Consider the following 22,565-nt stretch of genomic DNA (forward strand, 5'->3'; position numbering starts at 1 on the left):
GAGAGAAATTTGATTTTCTTCATAAGAAAACCCTAAAATTTTCCTACAACTTGCTGCTTGCTCCAACCTGCATTTAATGAGACTATCTACTGCAACGCACCTCCAAAATGTTGTCATCTAATCAACAATGTTGTTGCCAGCCTCTAGAAGGTCTCCCTGCTGTCCCCTGCTTACTGAAGCCCCTAGAAGGCAATCTTCTGCAACAAATTGCTATTCCCTTATCAAAAAATGGACCAACTCTCTCTCTCTCTCTCTCTCTCTCTCTCTCTCTCTCTCTCTCTCTCTCTCCAAGATTATAAACTAACTAAATGATTGAGACGCAACCCCCCTAAAACGTTTTCTCGATTTGCATAGGCATTTTTGCTAAGTGGCAGCCTTTTAAACCCATTTTTCAGTAATATCTAGCCATTAAATTTATTTTCAAAATTAAATAATCTTGAAAATTAATTCCAACCTTTTTGACCCGCCCAAAATTAAATACGCCCATCCATAATTAAATTGGCTAGGCCATTTGCAACCTGGAGTGATCGCCAAAACCTCTATTGACCCTCAAACTAGTGTTAAATTATTAATTAATGCTAGTCCCTAGTGTCACCACCACTGACCCCCAAAGACCAACTAACATAACTTATCACAATCCTTGCAATTAACACCCACTGCATCCTCGAGGTCCTTGGCTTGTTACCATGAAATAACTGCCATGTGTATTACATATGCTAAACAACCTTGCACATTTGATTAATAACTTAATCAAATGTTATCAACAAGATTAAAGCATCTTAAAATTTCACATCCCCGTGGCAAACCTTCCCCTTGAAATCCTTGCAATCATCCTTGATTGCACTTCATTGTGTCAAAAGAAAAGCATGCTGCACCGGAATTTCCATAAGGCATCACAATCACAACATTGGCCACTGTTGTCTAACCATGCTATATATTCCAAAGCTTACTGAAAATTTTAAGCTTGCACAAACATCACAGAACTGTTGCTAGAAACCCATTGGATGCATCCATAAATCATGTTTCTCGACTGTTTTGACTTTAAAACCACAGTAAAGCATATTCTTAGCATAAACCATGGCTGAAACTATCAAAGGCATTTACTAACATGTTGATGTCCATGGAGCCATTTGTAAACCATTGAAAACTAAGCATAATCTGATCATAAGCTAATCACTTGCTGATTTAATAACTTATCACAAACTGACACCCACTGCATCCTCGAGGTCCTTGGCTTGTTACCATGAAATAACTGCCATGTGTCTTACATATGCTAAACAACCTTGCACATTTGATTAATAACTTAATCAAATGTTATCAACAAGATTAAAGCATCTTAAAATTTCACATCCCCGTGACAAACCTCCCCCTTGAAATCCTTGCAATCATCCTTGATTGCACTTCATTGTGTCAAAAGAAAAGCATGTTGCAGCGGAATTTCCATAAGGCATCACAATCACAACATTGGCCACTGTTGTCTAACCATGCTATATGTCCCAAAGCTTACTGAAAATTTTAAGCTTGCATAAACATCACAAAACTGTTGCTAGAAACCCATTGGATGCATCCATAAATCATGTTTCTCGACTGTTTTGACTTTAAAACCACAGTAAAGCATATTCTTAGCATAAACCATGGCTGAAACTATCAAAGGCATTTACTAACATGTTGATGTCCATGGAGCCAGTTGTAAACCATTGAAAACTAAGCATAATCTGATCATAAACTAATCACTGATTTAATAACTTGTCACAAACTATTGCAAATAAGACCTCAAACTAATCACAAACTAATGGCAAAAACTGAACTGCAACAACCAATGCAAAATTGATCCCAAAAGTGACCATAAAAGGTTCTCAAACTTATCAAAAACTAAGCTGAAATTGATCTCCAAACTGAGGCAAAAGTTCATACCCAACTCATCATGAATTGATCCCAAACTAATGCAAAGTATAGTCTCAAAGCCATGATAACAACCATGCTCATCTGCATACATCTCACAGTGACTAGTACACTGACTAGTGACCCCATGGCAAACATATTGTCAGCATAGTACCTTGGATACATGTTCAATACATCCGAGATCCACTACATACAAGAGCTATGCACAACAAGAGGACTGGAAGTGCTACCTTCCCCTTGAGTATCAGGTAATACTTTGCATCCTTGTTGTGTTGAACTTGACTGAACCCGAATTGAAGTCGACTCTAACTGAAAAGCATCTAGGTAAAGCCGCAACAATTGAGAATGGTCTGCCAAGTCATCCTCTTTCATCCATTTTGCATCCATTGGTAAATAATTCTGAAACTTTACCAAATATCTTCTAGAAACTTTATCTCTAGCCTTTCTTTCTTTCTATACCAAGATCTACTCAGGTACCAAAATCTCATCTAGCTCCTCAACCTCGGGCTGAATTTCAGCAGACATATCCTCTAGCACATCACAACGAAAAGGCCTCAACGAACTGACATGAAAGGCATTGTGTATCTGCTAATGTGGAGGTAATTTCAGCCGATATGCTACATCGTTGATCTTTTTCAACACTTGGAAGGGCCCATAGTATCGCATACTTAACTTCGGATACAATCTCTCTCTTCCTTTTATCTTTTTCAGCCTCGCCTTTCAAAACGCACCAATACATAATTGTCCTCTGTAAACTGCAAAGCACATCTATAGCAATCAGCTACCTTCTTTTGCTTTTCTTGTGATCTTTGAAGTGCGTACTTTATCTTTGCATACACTGCATCCAAGTTTTCCACATAAGGATCAACTTTAAAGATCTTGTTCTTAGTCTGCAAGATAGATGGTATCTTCTTGCCATCCTCAACCACCTCAAATGGAGCTTTGCTAGTGGAATTATTCACTGTATTATTGTAAGTAAACTCAACTAAGGGCAAATACTACTCCCACTATGTCTTGTGGTTTAAGACATAGCACCTCAAAAGATCTAACATTGAGGAATTTGCTTCCTCAAACTAACCATCTGTCTACGGATGGAAGGATGATGAGAATTTCAGCGTAGTATCCATATTCTCAAACAGCCCCTTCCAAAACAAACCGAGCATCCGAGAGTCTTGATCACCGAGAATTGACTCTAGCATACCATGATACTTAAAAGATATGCTACAAAAACAATCGTGCCATATAATCAGCCTTTATTTTCTTCCTCACCGGAATGAAATGGACTTGTATGCTAAACCTACAAGCGATAGTCTATATCCCATCATTCCCTATAGGTACCCTAGGAAGCTCAAAAATAAAGTCCATTGCAATGCTTTGCCAAGGCCTATTTTGGAATATCCAAAGGCTTCAAGAAGTCCAACATCTTTTACCTATCATACTTTACCTCTTGATATACGATGCATGTCCCGATAAACTCTTCTATATCATGTCTCAAAGTTGGCCAATAAAAGAAATGATCCACTGTCTTGAGTGTGGCATCAATACCTTTGTATCGTGCATATGGAGGATCATGACTTTCAGTGATAACTCTAGGCCTCAACTACTTTGTGACACAGTCATCCATGCATCATCAAAAATTCATCTCTAAGCACAAAGTGCTCATGCCTCGGGCCATTGCAAAGTTGATCATAAATATTAGCTAAGTCCAAATCAGCAATATATTACTCTTTCATGGCATCCAACTAAGTAATAAACCATGTTGACGGCTGAAATTTATGACTTACGTGACATTGGATTAGTCACAACAATCTTCTTACCATCAATATGTACAATCTGAAAATGAAACATAGAAAGAAAAATCGTCCATCTTATATGCTTCTCCAACAACTTTGTCTACATCAAAAAGTACCTCAAAGTCTAATATATGTCTACACTGTTAAATCAATCTAGCAACAAATAATATTTCCACGTACACAGTGCATGAATTATAGCCAAGAGCTCTTTCTCATAGACCTGTAAATTCTTCTCTACACCGTGGAGAATTCAGCTCTCATAAGACACAGCACAGCCATCTTGCATAAGAATAGCTCCAATGCTATTACTATAAGCAGCACATTGAACCACCAATGACTTCCTTGGATCGGGCAACACAAGCACAGGATCTAAAGTCATCTTATCCTTCAACTTTTCAAATGCTGAAATTTCCACTACTATCCATCTAATTGGTACATTCTTCTTTTGCAAGGCATACAATAGAGATGTAATTTTAACAAACCCAAGTACACACTTCCTGTAGTAAGAACATAATCCAAGTAGGTACGGATCTCATACATGTTTCCCAAAGGTGACCATGATCATATTGCCTCAACCTTTACAAGGTCCATCCAAATACCATCAACCGTTATACTATGTCCCAATGTGTGGATTTCATATAAAATGAATTCAATTTTCTTGTCATTGATAACCAACCTATGTTCACACAATTCATTGGATACAATTTCCAAGTGTCTCCTATGCTCTTACTCATTCTTTGAATAGACAATTATGTCATTGAAGAAAGTGCCCACAAATTCTCTATGTGGCCTAAAAGTGTGATCCATCATTCAATTAAAAGTGGCAGGAGCATTCATAAGCCCAAACGGCATGATAAGAAACTCATATAGCCCAAGGGATATTTTGAAAGCTATCTTAGACACATCCTCCAATCTAATGTATATCTCATGATATCCGCTTTTCAAATCTATATGACTGAATATGGCTGCCCCGTGCAATCTATCCATAACATTATTGATCTGAGTAATTCGAAAGTGATTCTTTACCGTGATCTTGTTCAAAGAATGATAATCAATGCACATACACAATTGGAAAGTAATTCTTTATCGTGATCTTGTTCAAAGCACGATAAACAATGCACATACGCCACAAACCATCATTTTTATGCACCAAAATAACTGGAGAACAAAAGTGTCAGACATAATAACCTTCAGCCAGGCAAGTAGCCCAAGACGGCCATTAATTAGTGTGTCCTAAACAAGGGCAAGAAGTGCCAAGGTCCGAAGCTCGGGGGATACCCTCAGATTTCTTACTAAATTGGGCAGGACTTGTCTATTTGGGAACACCGGTCGGGTGCACCATGAAAACAGGCCCTAGAGACCCAATTAGAAGGTAGGAAGAGGGTATATTTGGTTGGGAGGTGAGTAAGACACACAAGAAATCTTCTTCTCTCTCACATTTGGTATCAGAGCGCGCGGGTTTCCAAAAAAAAAAGATTTGGGGTTTTTTTTTTTTGTTATGACACACAGGTGAGATCGTGCGGCAATCACGAGAGCGCACAGGAGTGGGCAGCATGAAGGCATCTCTGCAACACGCCACAGAAGACAGCACAGCGCCTCTTTTTGGTGACACCCACCACAAGGCCCAGCGCATAGTTGCACTCGTACGTAGTACGAACTGGTTTGTACTATACGGTTCGTACCATACCGTACCGTATGAAATCGTACCCTTTTTTTTCTTTTCTTTTCTTTTCTTTTTTTTTTTCGTGGTGGTTGTTGGTGGTGGTGGTTTGGGTTGTTGACTGTTGTTGTTGTGGTGGTGGTGGTGATGATTTTGTAGCCTTGATCGATCAACCAAGAAAAGGGGTGGAAGCTTGATTAGACTCCTCATACATGTTTTGTTATGATTTATCCTAGAGCCAAAGGCCATACATAAGGTATCCAAGGAGTTCCAAATGTTTCTAATTGATGTCCCATCATTTTTCACAATATGTTAGTGTCATCAATAAATAAATTCAGCACCATTTGAGAATCATCAAGTAGCTTAATCCTATTGATTTTACCTTTGTTCACATCTCATTTTGCACCACCCAACCCAAAGCAGTAGTACACATTGCTAATAAAACTAGGCCAGAGGATAGCTTGGCCTAATGTACCTTCTGAGAGTACACGAATTAGTGAATGTACCATCGGTAGCTGCTTTAGCCTTAGCAATGCCAAACAAAACCATAACAAATTTCATAAATCTTTTATCAAAACCTTTGGTGGTTTGTTTAGTAATTGTTGGTCTCACACGTCATTTTGGCCTCTTGTAGATATTAATAAAGCATCTCATGTCATTTCATCTCTCTCTCTCTCTCTCTCTCTCTCTCTCTCTCTCTCTCTCTCTCTCTCTCTCTCTCTCTCTCTCTCTCTCTCTCTCTCTATGCGACAGAGAGCCAGAGACAGAGGAACACTACATCTGCCGATGCACTGTATATTATGACATACGAGGTAGATACCACTGTCTGTTTCGAGAGGGTTTTGAACCCCTGATACGGATCATGCAGTTTGAGGATTAGAGATGCTTGGGATTTTTCCTCTTGGAGCTCCAGAGGCGTAGAGCAACAATTCTACGGAGTAGGAGGCCCCCACAGCTCGGTTCACATAAACAGAGAGCAGTCACTGACTTTTTCACTGATACACGACAGAGTATGGCAGATACCACTACTACTGCCACACAGCCTACAGGAGTACATCATCATTGGACCTCATCCTCTGTAGGTGTCCCTTTGGATAGAGCAGTGGCACTTAGCCGGTCTAGGCGCCCACATCCACGCGGACGAAGGCCTAGACATCCACACCACAGACAAATTAAAGCCATCATTGAGCGCCACAGGAGACAGATGCCGAGACGCCTCAACCATGCAAAGGTACACCTCCCTAGAGAACAGACATATCATTGATGGAGAGTTTTCCTTTTCCTTTCTCTACTCTCACTTTCAGATCACTGACATATTTCCCCTTTTATAGGACACTACTTCATTTCTTTTTCAGTCTTATAGGCATGTTTTTCATCTTTTTTCTCATTCCAGATGAGAAGCACACCATCATTGTATGTACTGCTTTGGTCTCATAGGCCACATTGGCCTTTTAGAGACGTTAATATACTCTCACTCTCACTCACACACACACACACACACACACACACTCTCTCTCTCTCTCTCTCTCTCTCTCTCTCTCTCTCTCTCTCTCTCTCTCTCTCATGTCATTTCATTTTGGTTAGATTTGCATCTCATCCCACCACCTGAGGATTGAGACATGCAAATGGGAAGGTATATAGACAGAAGAACGCATATGCCCACTATGTGGCAGAGAGCCAGAGACAGAGAAACACTACATCTGCCGATACACTGTATATTATGACATACGAGGTAGATACCACTGTCTGTTTCGAGAGGGTTTTGGACCCCTGAGACGGATCATGCAGTTTGAGGATCAGAGATGCTTGGGATTCTTCCTCTTGGAGCTCCAGAGACGCAGAGCAACAATTCTACGAAGTAGAAGGCCCCCACAGCTCGGCTCACATAGACAGAGAGCAATCCCTGACTTTTTCACTGATACACGACAGAGTATGGCAGATACCACTACTACTGCCACACAGCCTACAGGAGTACATCATCATTGGACCTCATCTTCTGTAGGTGTCCCTTTGGATAGAGCAGTGGCACTTAGCCGGTCTAAGCGCCCACGTCCACCCGGACGAAGGCCTAGACATCCACACCACAGACAAATTAAAGCCATCATTGAGCGCCACAGGAGACAAATGCCGAGACGCCTCAACCATGCAAAGGTACACCTCCTTAGAGAACAAACATATCATTGATGGAGAGTTTTCCTTTTTCTACTCTCACTTTCAGATCATTGACATGTTTCCCTTTTATAGGACACTATTTCATTTTTTTCAATCTTATAGGCATGTTTTTCATCTTTTTCTCGTTCCAGATGAGAAACACACCATCATTGTATGTATTGCTTTGGTCTCATAGGCCACATTGGCCTTTTAGAGACGTTAATATACTCTCTCTCTCTCTCTCTCTCTCTCTCTCTCTCTCTCTCTCTCTCTCTCTCAAGCATACATGCCTCTTATTTGTATGATCATTCATGTATGATGTATCCACTCCTATGTATGTACTTGTAAGTTGTAGCGCATGTTGCGCATGCGGCATATGCCATAGAGGTTTTGGTGTGTTACCCTTAAGTATTCATCTTATATACTCCAATAGCATTGCTATTTAGACTCTTAACATTTGTTCTATCATCTATAGTTCAAAATAATGAAGTTAATTTTTTTCGTACTAATATAGTACCGTACCTTATAAAATCTTAAGGTACCATTTAGTACCGTATTTTATCGTACCGTACCGTACCGTACATCTCATATCTAACAACTATGGCCCAACGGTAGCCCAAAATCACGCCAATAGCACCACCAAGGCCAAGGCACACTTCATCACATAAGAGAGCTCTCTGAAAGAATGACTATCTCCCTTTCACCTTTTATTCTTGGTAAATTCCTTGTGGCACTCTGCATGTGGGATAGAATCCCGTTTTTACCAAGCTTGTGAGCCCTCCATCCCCTTGTAAAAAAAAAAGAGTGTTTTTCTCCTCTTTTCTGAGCACATTTTCTAAGATCTATAACTTCTTGGTACAACATCCAAATTGCAAACCGATTTTACGAGCTGCGAGAATGATTTGAAGACAAGCTTTTGAAGCATTATCATTGCCAATTGAGCTTGGGAGCACTTCCGAAATTTCGCGCCAAAGTGACCTCTTGAGACGGGCAAAAATTGGGATTTTTGGGCTCCATGGGAGAGAATATTAGACATAATAACCTTCGGCCGGGCAAGTAGCCCAAGACGGCCATTAATTAGTGTATCCCGGACAAGGGCAAGAAGTGCCAAGTTCCAAAGCTCAGGGGATACCCTCAGATTTCTTACTAAATTGGGCAGGACTTGTCTATTTGGGAACACCGATCGGGTGCACCATGAAAACAGTCCCTAGAGACCCAATTAGAAGGTGGGAAGAGGGTATATTTGGTTGGGAGGTGAGTAAGACACACAAGAAATCTTCTTCTCTCTCACAAAAAGGGAGGTAAGTTGGACACAATCAGCCCTTTTTCTGACAGCTCATTCACTTGATTCATAATCTCCTGCTGGGCTGCACCGACTCTATAGGGTGGCTTATTAGGTGGGCTACTTCCAAGGATAAGATATATGTAAACTAGGTCTTCAAGACCAAGTATCTTGCCGATGGGACCTCAGATAAGCATAAGGCACGGCTTGTTGCCAAGGGATTCTCTCAAAGGCTAAGTTTGGATTATTTTAAGACTTTCGCACCGATCTGATGTCCTCCATTTGAGATATCTTGGCTTTGGCCACCCAATACCAATGGCCCGTTTATCAAACGGAGACATAAAGTCGACCTTTTTGAATGGCATCTTAGAGGAGGAAATTTATGTCTCACAACCTCGTGGTTTGGTTGTGCAGGGAAATGCGGACCATGCTTATAGGTTGAGGAGGGCCCTCTATGATCTGAAGCAAGCTCGTAGGGCTCGATATCAATGGATTGATGGCTTCTTCTTGGACAATGACTTCCATCAATCACATCATGACCCCAACATTTATTACAAGGTTGTGGAGGACATGTACATCTTGGTCATCTTGTATATTAATAACCTCATCATTACAGAGAGCAACACAGGAGGTTGATCAAACTCGATAGATATTGAGACAGGAGTTCCACATGACCAATCTTGGGATCCTAGACTTCTTCCTTAGCATGGAGATTTATCAAATGACACAATGTATTTTTATCTCTCATTATAGGTACATCTCCAAGCCTCTTTCGAAGTTTGGTATGGCTGACTATCGGCCTATTTCTTGCCCCATGGATCCAAAATCCAAGCTTTTGGCAGCAATAGATTCCTCAGTGATACCACCTGTTACAAGTGCTCATTGCCTCTTTGATCTAGCTGATCCACACTCGGTCGGGCATCTCTTCTATGGTGGCTTTGTTGTCTTCTTTTATGAAGAATCCTACTCAGGCTCACTGGTGAGCAGCTCTGAAGTTCTACGCTACCTACACAATCCTACAAGATCTTGTATGGAGAGGGGGCCGCTCTTTGAGGACGGAGTGACTTTAATTGGGAAAGTGATATGGGCTCGATAGTCTACTACTAGTTATGCCTTCTCCCTTGGATCGAGAGCTCTCTCTTGCAATAATAAGAAGCAACCTATTGTGGCTCTTTCATCTATAGAGGCCGAGTACAGTGTCCTTTGTTCTACAGCTATGGAGGCAATTTGGATCCATTGTTTGTTGGCAAAGATCGGCTTTTCACAAATAGGACCTACAAAGCTGCACATGGACAGATAGAGTGCCCTCGCTTTGGTGAAGAACCCCGTGTTTCATACTCACATAAAGCACGTTAAGGTTAAGTACCACTATGTTCAAGAGCGGATTATGGATTCCGAGTTAGTGGTGGCCTGCTTTCCTACTGAGGACAATGCAATAGACCTCATCACAAAGCCTTTGCCCAAGGCTTCTATGCTTCATCACATGAGATTGTTGGGTCTACTGACACTCCCGCAATTTGAGAGGGGATGTTAGCCCAATTTGAGAGGGGATGTTAGCCTGTCACTTTTAGTATTGTCAGTCTCTCATCTCCCAGTTGCGCAATCCTGTCAGAGTCTAATAGAAACATTGGAAATCTAGCAAATTAGCATGCATTTCTCCTATTTTAGGCTCTGTTCTTATGCCTATCAATCAATTTCCATCTCTTGTCACTCACACGCTGTCAGGTATGCCCTGACATTATTTATATCATTTTTGTATACAGTCGGACTGCATTTATTGAGTCCTATGGTGATTTCCAACTGGTTGTTGGCCCATTTCTACAGGTCGGCCAGATTTGGGGAATTTCAGCTATTTATAACCGGTCCCCCTACACTTTGGTCATCATCTGCTTATGCAAGCTGCTCCTTCGACTCCGGACACACTCCTCCATCTCTAATGCTATTGCCACCATCATCATTTCCAGTAAGATCTGGTGCCCTCACTGACACCTTGGGCTGCGTGCAAGGACTGATCAGTCCTCATGTTTGTATTCAACATTTATTTCAATCAATGCAGATTTCTTTCTTCCTTCATCTTCCTGCACTGTGTTTGAGTTCCTTCTTGTGTTGCGCACTCTCACAAGATCAAGCTGATCGCAAAGGTACTTCAACGAATGGTGGTCAAACCATATAATGAACTGGATGTCATACAAATAATGACACCAAATTTTAAGCACATGGATAACCACCAATAGTTTCTTCTTCTAAGTGGTGTAATGTATTTGGATATCCGTGAGCTTATGGCTCTCAAATGCAATGGGTCAACCATGCTAATAGAGAATAGCACCCATAGCATAATCACACATATCAGTATGAATCTCAAAATGTATATTCGGATCGATAATCTGCAACATCACCCTACGCACCACATTGCAACTCCACCTTAGACCAAAACGAGGGCAATCAGCATGGCGCCAATCATCCCGTCTCTCTCTCTCTCTCTCTCTCTTTCTCTCTCTCTCTCTCTCTCTCTCTCTCTCTCTCTCTCTCTCTCTCTCTCTCTCTCTCTCTCTCTCTCTCTCATCCACAACTAGTCCTGCTGGCATCACATGTGTCATCAGCTTTTGTAAACGCCCTGAACAACATAATGTGCTTAACAATTATGATATTCGCTTGTTTTCAAGGTTTAATATAAAAGAGAATAAACACTTAAAGCTGAAAATGAAAATTACTCACAAAATTACAGCCATAAAAATGTAAAAGTAATGGAGACAAGATTGAGGGTTGAAGATGGGCAACCCCCCCCCGAAGGAATGTATTTCTGCTCAACCCAAATTCCTTAGGAAAGAGCTCAATTACAATCAACCTGAGAGTGAGGAAAAGTAATTCTCACTCTCACAAGATCATGCAAAGATGTACAAACACACATGCAATATCTATTATGCAATGATAAGAACTAATTTCTTTACAGTATGAGAGAAGAAAGAGGGGAAATCAGCCTTTCTTCATCGTTGATCAGAAGTACATGGATAGAGCTTGCTTCTTGTTGCTAAAATGGAAGAAAGAGCTCGAGAAGGAGGTGTTGTAATGAATATACAAGCTTGCTGTCCTGTAAAAAAGCAGTGATAGAAGAGGGAATATGGAGGAATTTGATAATGGAGAAGTGGGGGATGATGATGGGGATGGATGGGGCCAATTTCTGGCTATCTATGGGTGTTGTACATGAGTTTACAGCAAAGAAAAATGACACTGAATGAAGAAAAACGAGCTCTTATTTATAGGAGAGGAAAGAGCTAGTACAAAAGGGGAAAGTGGAGTAGCACAAGACAAGTGTCCAGCCACATGTCATGAGATGTGACAAGTGGTGGGACACTTGGAAACTTGTGTGACAAGTGTCTTGACACTTGTCTCTTCTCTATGGCCTTCCTTTTTTGGCTGAATACTATCAAGAATAGAAACAACCAAATTTAGTAAGCACAGTCAGGGTACAGAATTCATTATTTTTAGAATGTCATCCCTATTTTTTAGGACTAGCATTTTTAGGCTAATTCAAGGCTCCTAAAATTTAGGAGCCCCCCCAATATGGGTGTCATATGAAAGCTTTTTCCGTGTACATCGCAAAAACGGTATCAAAATCTTCATGTGACTTTCCTATGCAAAGAAATGTGCATTTCAAGCTTTCAGCCCACACATGCACATTGTACAAGCATTTCATAATCATGCCATCTTGTTGATTGTAACTGTTTGTTCTGGCGGATCTAGCCCACACTTCAAGGCATCAATCCTTTCTGTGTGCAAGTCTAACCCTGATATGCGTGAGTTCTGGTCACAGGCGCCCAATCGGCCATATAGGTGAAAGTGTGAACTATCTTTTCTCTAACCCACCACGTGGGTTCACCATAACCTGTGACCACTCATTAGTGGCCAGCTCCAATGCACTTTTCTTTATATCTAATTAGTGCAAAGGAAACAATTTTAATAAACCATTATATAGACAAATTAATGAAAAAGGATACAAATTCTGTTTCTATAGAGTTGTGACAGCTTTTGTCTCCTAATACATCCAGTCTAGCTAGTAGCACACGCCATCACTTTTCTCTCTCCCAATACGACCTTCTGTCTCCCTCCCTCTCACTTGATTAATTTTTTTGCTTCTTCACGATACCACAACCTACACAACAATCACATAAGGTTTAGGGTTTAAAATCATGTTAACATTAGCATTTTCAGCAAAATCAACATTTTAAAAAACAAATGAATAATATCAACATTAAATATTCATGTCATATCAATGTTTAACATCCCATTAACATTAACAATAACAATTAAATTGGCATTAAATATCGAAGTTGGGACAAATTACTAATGTTAAATTGAGTCGCAAAACTTTGATAGTTGACGGTGGTCTACCATGCCCTCAAAGTGGTAGCTCCCCAAGCTCCAACAATCAATACAACTAAAAATATTTGCATACTAGCATCATCTCAACACAATCTAAGCACAAGTATGAGACAAAAAACATACCTTGTTGTACTTGTCACTTCCAATGCAAACCCGTTGAGCACACTACTCTCCTTGGCAGTGTCCTATACCGCCCTAAAGCATGCACGTAAAGCATGAACCATGATGATTCCGTAAGTAAAAGTGGTTTTCTGCACATCATTGAATCTTGGGCCTAGCAAATAGACACTCTGATACCACTGAAACATCCACCTAGGATCTAACATACACATGAGACATGACACATGCTATATCCTCAAATATAAAGGGATTGAACATCACTTGTTGAAAATGGAGAGAGAGAGAGAGAGAGAGAGAGAGAGAGAGAGTGTGTGTGTGTGTGTGTGTGAACACAAGACAATGAGCAAGAGTGGGCAACACTTCCGCACTCAAAAGATGCAAGTGCTAGAATAATAGAATGAAAGCACAATATGTCTTAAGTAAGTTAGACCTATCCCTAACTCAACTAAAGTTAATTTAGCTCTGAAACTAGCTCTAGAAGTGGTGACACAACTTATTAATGTAGTTGTGTTCACACTACAAACCAACTAACTAAAACATTGGGCACTGCCCACAGAATTGGAACATTCTAACACCCCCCTGCAATATCAATGTAGTAGAAGTACACGAAGATCAATCATCAAAGGGTAGCAAGTCCAAGGACTTTCGAAAAGGCCTCAAACTTCCCACGAGAAAATGCTTTGGTGAAAATGTTTGCAACATTCTCCTATATAGAGACATACATCAAACTAATCTCTCCTACATAGCATCTCTCTCCAACATAATGATAATATATGTCAATGTCTTTAGTACAAGCATGAAACACAGGATTCTGTGCCACTGCAATAACAGTCTCTAACTATCAAAAAGAATGGATGTAGAACCCTCCAAAGAAATCTATGGATTAGCCAATAATCTACGCAGCCATGTACATTTCATTATTATTGTGAAAGTTGCCTTGTACTTAGCCTCACAAGACGTGGTAGCCATTGTAGGCTTTTTCTTACTTAGCCATGAAATGCATGAACGGACTAGAAAGAAACAGTGTTCACTAGTAGACTACCTAGTGTCTACATCACCAACCCAATCCGAATCACTGTAAGCCTATAGATGCAAGTCTCCCCCCTGGGAAATAATAATTCATGTGATTGAGTACCTTGCAAATATCTGAAGATCTGCTTAATAGCTTGTCAATGTATGGTCCGTGGGTTGTGCATATACCCGCTCACCTGAGATACTACATACTAAATGTCAAGGCACACGTTGCAAAGATGAATAAGACAGCCAACAGCTTGGCTGTAAATTGCAACATCAAACATCTCTTCACCATCATGCATAGACAGCTTCAAGCTTGGCTCCATATGAGTGCATATAGGTTTGCAATCTTGCATATAAAATCTATGTAACAACTTATCCACATATGACTGTGACATGATGATACTATGCTGATTTTGGGGAGCTGAATCCCCAAATAATAGTGTAGGCAACCCATATCTAACATAGCAAAAGCATGTTTTAATTTAGCTTTAAAATCTGCATTTTTCTCTCTGTAGGTCCAATGAGCAACATGTCATCTACATAAAAAATGATAATCAGCTAGTCCCCCCCCTATATTCTTAATGCGCAAAGTGGGAGCAATCAAACTATTTTTGAACCCTTTGCTAGCCAAATAAGCATCAATTTTAGAGTGCCATGCATGAGGAGCCTGTTTGAGACCATAAAGAACCTGATGCAACTTGCATATCATGTGCTCTTTCACTTTAACCACAAACACTGGAGGTTGTTATACATAAACATCCTCATGCAATTCCCCATTTAAGAATGTTATCTTAATGTCCAACTGATGTACTTTCGAGCCATTATGTGCAGCCATTGCAATCACACATCTCACCATACTCATACAAAATGTAGGAGCAAAAGTTTCCTCATAATATATGCCTTTCTTCTGTGCATAGCCTTTTGTTACCAACCGTGGCTTGTACCTATCAATTGTACCATCAACTTTACATTTGAGTTTGAAAGCCCACTTCCTGCCAATGGCCATCTTGCAAGGTAGTAGATCCACAAGATCCCATGTACAGTTAATGGCAATGGAGTCCACCAACTCCTCTTGCACGGCTTGCATCCAATGCACATCTTGCTGAGCTTCGTCCAATGAAGTAAGCTCATCATCATCCAACAATGAGCTCATAAACGCATACTCATCACAATCATCTACTTCTGTTATATCAGCCAAATGTGGCCCCCTGCATCATGTGCTACATGCCTAGCAACCCATCTAGTACACTGAGGCGATGGGACATCCATTTTATTCTCTTGGAGAGTTTGTAACAACCATCTCAAGACTATTTTTTCTGCATTTACAAGAGCCCTTTGATATTGAACTGTTGCCTCTACTACATGTAGCAAATCCTCATTAATATCCTACTATTTGGGACCATATGGAGTAGCAACAGCTTGTTATAACAGCATGTCCTTCCATTTACAATAGGCACAGACTCCCAAGAAACTGGTAAAAGGCCTTCAAAAACATCACCAATGTCATGTGTGGCTGGCATTTGAAACAAGTCATGTGAAAATGCTGCATTTTGAGCAAATATGGCATCCCTACTAACAAACATCTTCTTCGTGTGTGGGTCATGCATGTAATAGCCTTTGCTTTCTAAACTGTAGCCTATAAAAATGCATTTTACAGCCTTATCACGAAGCTTCCCACAAAGCTTTTTCGGAACATGCGCATAAACTATGCAACAAACACCCAAAAGCAGTCAACTTTGGATTTCTTGCCATACTAAGCTTCAAACAATGTGATCGTCTTCAAAGCCTTTGTAGGTGCACGATTTAATACATGATTAGAACATTGAAGCCCTTCTAACCAAAATTTAAAGGCAACCCCTTGCTTTTCAACATACAAGTAGTCATTTCCATCATAGTGCAATTCTTCCTTTCAACAACTCCATTTTGCTGAGTCATTCTAACAATGGCTTAATGTGTAATGCCACAATCCAACAAATATATCTCAAATGCACGAGACATGTATTCCCTCTTTCTATCTATGCAAATTATCTGCACTTTTAAACAAATTTCAACCACAAGCTTTGCCCCAAGATGCTTAAAATGCATGAATACATCAAATTTAGCCTTCAACCTATACACCCATATATACCTCAAGTAGTCATCAATAAATGTAACAAAGTAAAGATGACCCCCATGTGCACGTGTCCTCATCACACCACAAACATCAGAGTGAATAAGCTCCATTTTTTGGACAGCACGCACTACACCATCCTTTTTGAAGGCAAACCTATGCATCTTTCCCAAAATATATCCCTCGCATGCATGAGAAGGTGGAATCTCCACTGGAGGCCACAAATCTACCATATGACACATCTGAAGGATCATCAAACTCCCAAAGCTCATATGTCCATAACGGGCAGGCCCAAGCTTCACATTCTGCATAGTGGGCATAAGACTAGTGAGTGCCAGATCATCGTGAGATTGTCGATCATAAGTGTCTTATAAAAATAAACCCTTGTACAGGGTGTCAGGAAGCCTGAGTACATAGTGCATCTCTCTATCTCTGACAATACATTTGTCATCCTCAAAGATGACTTAAAAGCCATACTTATTAAAAGTAGAGATAGACAACAAGTTCTTTGTAATGCTAGGCACAAACAAGATATCTAGAAGCATGAAATTAGAACCATCTGCAACAATAATAGTGACTATCCCAATGCCACATACATCATAATTACTATTGTTCACACACGTGAGACGCTTCCTAGCAAGGGCTTAATGCAAAGAGGTAAACAAGCACTTCCTAGAAGTAATGTACTTTGAAGCACCATTGTCAAAATGTTTGATGTGTTTCAATAGCATTAAATGTTGAATCAGCCATAGAAGAATCATAACTACATGTGAGAAATGCATATCCTCCTCTACCAAATTGGTTGAAGCATTGATAGCTATTGATTTGCTAGTTGATGTCTCTTGGACAACCAAACCGGAGTCTTTCTTCTTCTTCTTAGCCAATCTCTTTCGGCACTCATCAATATAATGACCTGCTTCTTGCAATGATGGTATTTTCCCTTCTTTTTAGACTTATCTGAGTCTTGGACAAGCTTGTTTAATGGCTGTTCAACATCACCCTTTTGCTTATTTATTGCATTTCACCTAACTTTTCCTTTGCCTTTGAACTTGAAAAGAATAGCCATATCACCTAAACGTAATGCAACATTCTTCCGAGTCTATTCCTTTTGCAGCAAGAGGCTTTCCAACTAGACAAATATAAAGGGCTGCCCCCCCCCCCCCCCAAAAAAAAGACAACATCAAAGAGGTATGGAAACCAAGATATGAATCTGGAAGAGAGTTCACTGTGATGTTTATTAATTTAGCATCCTAAATAATCTCATCAACATTAAGCAGTTGCTCATGCAAATCCTGTACATGAGTAAGGTGATCTGTCATGCTATCAACCTCATCCATGTTTACATTTCTCAACTCTCTACAGAGATGGAAGATCCTAGTTGCAATGCGGACAACAAATATACGCTCCAATCTGTCCCATCATGATTTTGAGCTCTTGCAAGACTGAATGTGCGAATGATGGCCTTTTTTACTAACAATGCTATCAAAGAAAGTGCCTGAGCATCCTTCAAATCCCATTTCCCTAATCCTCTGTCCAAGGGAGAGGAGCACCACCAGCATCAACAACCTGTCCTCGAGTGTAACCCTGAGGTGTCTGAGGTCCAATATCTCCTTGTTGCTGCAAATCCCCTATTACATAGTCCCATAAGTCCTTCACAATAAAAAGGTTGCAGACCATAAAACTCCATAAGGAATAGTTTGTGCCATCAAGTTTGTCCTCCTAAGTGAGCAAACCAAGAAAGCTGCTCTAATCATTATTTTCCTCATGTGCCATACTATTAGTAATGGAAAAAATATATGTAGCCAAATACTTCAATGCTGAAGTATGATGTGTATGCCTCAAAGTACCAAAAATCCCTACACAATTATCAAACAAGTGTCAAACTGCATTATAAATGTCAAAGTGTACACAATGTCACCCAAATTAGCACTTAGCCACAAGAATAACAGCAATGCCCTATTATATACTACTGTAATATACCTGTCTCGTAATGTGTGTCCACAAAATTACAAATTCCAACAATTTAATGCAAATTCTCACCAAAATTTCTAAATTTTCCAAAAATCTACTACTCAATCTCACTATAGTAACAATTAAATGTTGTTGTACCACTAATTTCCTACCTTGGAATGCATACAAGGCAAAAGCACCAAATTTCTTCTCAAAATTTCAAAGAAATTGAAGAAATTTATACCTTACAATCCAAATTTCTATAGAAATGTCACCTCGGACCGCATGCAAACAATAACATAGCCACAATTGTGATAGGTTATGATAACTGGGTTTTGGTGGTCAATTGGTATTAGATTTAACCCTGGGACAATTGTTTGGTCAATAAGTGTCAGTGATGACACTAGGGACTAGCATTAATTAATTAATTAATGCTAGTCTAAGGGTTAACAAAGGTTGGGGACCACTCCAAGTTGCAAATGGCCTAACCAATTTAATTATGGATGGGTACATTTAATTTTGGGCAAGGTCAAAAGGGCTGAAATTAATTTTTAGAATAATTTAATTCTGAAAAGTCATTTAATGGCTGGATAATGCTGCAAAATGGGTTTAGAAGGCTACCACTTGGCAAAAATACCCATGAAAGACTGAGAAACGTTCTTGGGGCTGGGTCTTACCCATTTAGTTAATTTACAACTTGGAAAAGAGAGAGAAGAAGCTAAAGTCCATTTTCTAATCAGAGAATAGCAATCTACTACAAGAGACAGCCATCAGGAGATCTCAGTAAGGAGGGGATAGTAGGGAGACACCTTCCAGGGGCTGGCAATAACATTGTTGATCAAGTGACAGCATTTTGGAGGTACTTGGCAGTAGGTGATTGCATTAAATGCAGATTGGAGCAAGCAATAGGCAGAATTTAGGGTTTTCTTGCGACGAAAATCAAATTTCTCTCTCATCTCGGCTTTCTCTCACCTTCTCCAATCCATTCTCAAGAGATCTCGACCATTTCGAGTAGATCTCAGTCAAATTTTGTGGACAACAGAGAGATCTTTGCTTTAAACACTAAATTTATGCAAAAATTAGGGTTTAGCAGCCACCTTCGGACCTGTACCAACAAGAGAAGACATCATACACTGAAATCAGCACCTGAAATTCGTAGAATTAATAGGGATTTCAGATGCCAAGCCATCCATTGTGAATTGGGGTAACATTTGGCCAGTCGGTGATTCCATTTGTGCAATTCCTGGGTGAAAATCGAGGGGCAATTGACCCAAATTGCTTGTTGATTGTATATACAACAAGGGGCTTTTGGATTAGCAAAGGAGATTATACTCCATCCATTAGCAATTAAAGTTAAAGAAATACGGAAAGAGACACTAGTTTTGGGGCCAACCGGGTGTCTATTGTCCAAGATTGTTAAGATAATGTGTGCATTTCACATTATGCTTAATTATTAATTGTTGTAATTAACTGCTTGATTAAGTTTTACCACCCTATCCAAGAAGGAGGGCTGGTTTCATTGTATTAGAAATGCCTTGGTATAGAAGAATAGATCCAAACATTGATTGGAATCAAAATAAGTTTAGATTCTGTTTCAAGAATAAAAATGTTTAATGTGGGAATGCAAAGAAATTATATTCCCATCTTAGAGTCTAGAATTAAAGAACCTTGGATTGAAGATTTCATCATTACTTTGCCCCCTTTAACAATTTTGTTGTGCCATGTATCCTTTTGTGCCTCCATTGTCCGGTACATAGTTCTGGTGCAAATAGAAATTCTCATAACGAGTTACCATCAAAGAGACCAAAAGTTCATCACATTGATATCATTCCTAAGAGCTCGCCTCCAAATAGGCAACCCTATCGTGTGAGTCCACCAACATAACAAGAGAAGATTATGACGCAAGTAAATGAGCTCTTGGAGAAGGGTCTATTAAAGCCTAGTTTCTCGCCTTTTTACTCTCTAGTCCTCTTAGTACAAAAGAAAGATGGATCTTGGTGCATGTGTATAGACTATACGATACTCAACAAAATCAAAATTTGAAATAGATTTCCCATTCCAAGAATTAATGATATCTTGGATAGATTAGATGGATCCAAAGTATTCAACCGGATTGACTTGAAGAGCATCTACCATCAGATAAGGATTGCTCCTCAAGAAATTTATAAAGCAACATTCAAAACAACATTTAGTTTGTATCAGTTTCTTGTGCTACCATTTCGTCTCACCAACCCTCCTACAACCTTTAATAGAATTATGGAAAGAATCTTTAGAGCACATCGGAAGTTTATAGGTGCTTTCTTTGATGATATTTTGGCTCATTCAAAAGATAAAGAAAAGCATATGCAACACTTGAAAATAGTGTTTCAAAAACTCTACAAACCCAAACTTTATGTGAATGGAAAACAATGTGAATTTTTCCTAGAAGAGATTCACTACTTGGGCCATATTGTATATCCGAATTGACTAGTGCTCGTGAAGTTCGAAGTTTCTTGGGATTATACTCTTATTATAAGAGATTCATTAAATAGTTTAAACTCGTTGCTAGACCATTGCATCATTTAACCAAGAAAGTAATGGCATTTCGGTGGACCAAACTAGAGAATGAAGCTTTTGAAGCTCTAAAATTCTATATCAACAAAGGACCTATTTTGATTATACCTAATTTGTCAAAATTTTTCTTTGTGGAATAAAATAGTGCTTTCAGAGACTGCATTGGTGCAATCTTAAACGAGGAAGGACATGCAGTTGCTTGTACAAGCAAAAGGTTACAAAATGCAAAAAAAAATGTTGCTACCTATGAAAAGCAGTTAATGGCTATTATTCAAGATTTAAAAGATTGGAGACATTATCTTTTAGATGGCGAATTTCTCATCAAGATAGACCATGATGGCCTGAGATATTTTCTCAACCAACCAAAGATTTATGAGAAGCATATATGATGGGCCAATTATTTAGCTCAATTTAACTTTTAAATACTTCATATTCATGGGAAGCAAAACAAGGTAAGATTTCACTAGTATAAGAGATATATATGCTTCTGATAAATATTTTAAAACCCTCTAGAAGAGTTTACAACTTGGTGAAAGTCTTATGTTATCAAAGATTAATTTCTTTTAATGGAAAATAAGTTATGCGTTACTAAAGATTTAGAGCTAAAGTAATGAAAGAATGCCATGTGGCTCCTCATGGTATTTTGGCCACAACCAAGGCACTTAAAATGTATTTCTTTTAGCTAAGTCTTCGACGAGATATTGCACAGTTTGTCAAAGAATGACTCGTATGCCAAAAGATTAAGGTTTGATCATCAAAAGCCTACAAAGCTTTTGCAACAACCATTACCAATTGTGAGCCAAACTTGGGAAAGCATTGCTATGAATTTTATTTTTGGCTTGCCAAAATCAAAAAATAGCAATGATGGTATATTAACTATTATTGATAGATTTAGCAAACATGCTCATTTCATTCCAATCAAGAAGACTATCGAGCCTCAACATATGGCTATAAGATTTATCCAACAAATCTTTAAGTATCATACATTACCACAATTCATTGTGGATGATTGAGATCCACGAACTACTAGTCTCTTTTGGCGAGCTCTTTTTGAAAATTTTGATACAAAGCTTGCTTTTTTTTCTTCTTATCATCTGCAAACAAATGGTCAAAGTGAGAGTCAATCTCACAATATTGGATATACTAAAATGCTATTGCCATGAAGCCAACCAACAATAGAAAAAGTATTTACATTTGGTAGAATATGCTTATAATAACACAGTTTATACTTCTATAGGTAACGCATCATTTGAGATCGTATATGGACAACCACTCTTATTACCTATTCTCAAAACAAAGGAGAAGATAATTCATGCCGATGGGTTTGTGCATAATATGGATACAACTTTGGTCCAAGTTAGATGAGCTATCCAATGATCTCAAGAAAAACAAAAGAAAAAAATAGGTGAACATTGAAGGCACTTGATTTTACAAAAAGGAGATTGGATGTGGCTGAAATTTGATAAAGCTTGTCTAAGAAGCTCTAACAAGCCTTCATCCCAAATCACTAAGCTCACAACAAGAAATTATGGGTCATTTCAAGTCATTGAAAAGATCATTGATGTTTATAACAAGCTACAACTTTCAAAGAATTGGAGAATTTACAATGCTTTTCATGTCCACCTTTTGAACCCTTATGAATGGCCT

At 39.3% G+C, this 22,565-nt stretch overlaps 1 protein-coding gene across 19 annotated transcripts in view; it reads right to left on the bottom strand.

Annotated features, from left to right (window-relative positions):
- LOC148035083 (folate transporter 1, chloroplastic-like) overlaps window positions 1-22,565 on the bottom strand; it is a 130,438-nt gene that overhangs the window by 92,083 nt on the left and 15,790 nt on the right. Inside the window, exon 1 of one of the 19 annotated variants that reach the window (XM_087680020.1) lies at window positions 101-12,571. The exons of the other annotated variants lie outside the window; for them this stretch is intronic. The gene's annotated coding sequence lies outside the window, so the exon portion shown is untranslated. Of the gene's footprint in view, window positions 1-100; window positions 12,572-22,565 lie in introns of those variants that run through there. 19 annotated transcript variants of the gene reach the window in all.

Source organism: Lygodium microphyllum, chromosome 6 (assembly GCF_053477565.2).
Source record: "Lygodium microphyllum isolate KBCC chromosome 6, Lygodium_microphyllum_v1.1.10, whole genome shotgun sequence".
NCBI lineage: Eukaryota > Viridiplantae > Streptophyta > Polypodiopsida > Schizaeales > Lygodiaceae > Lygodium > Lygodium microphyllum.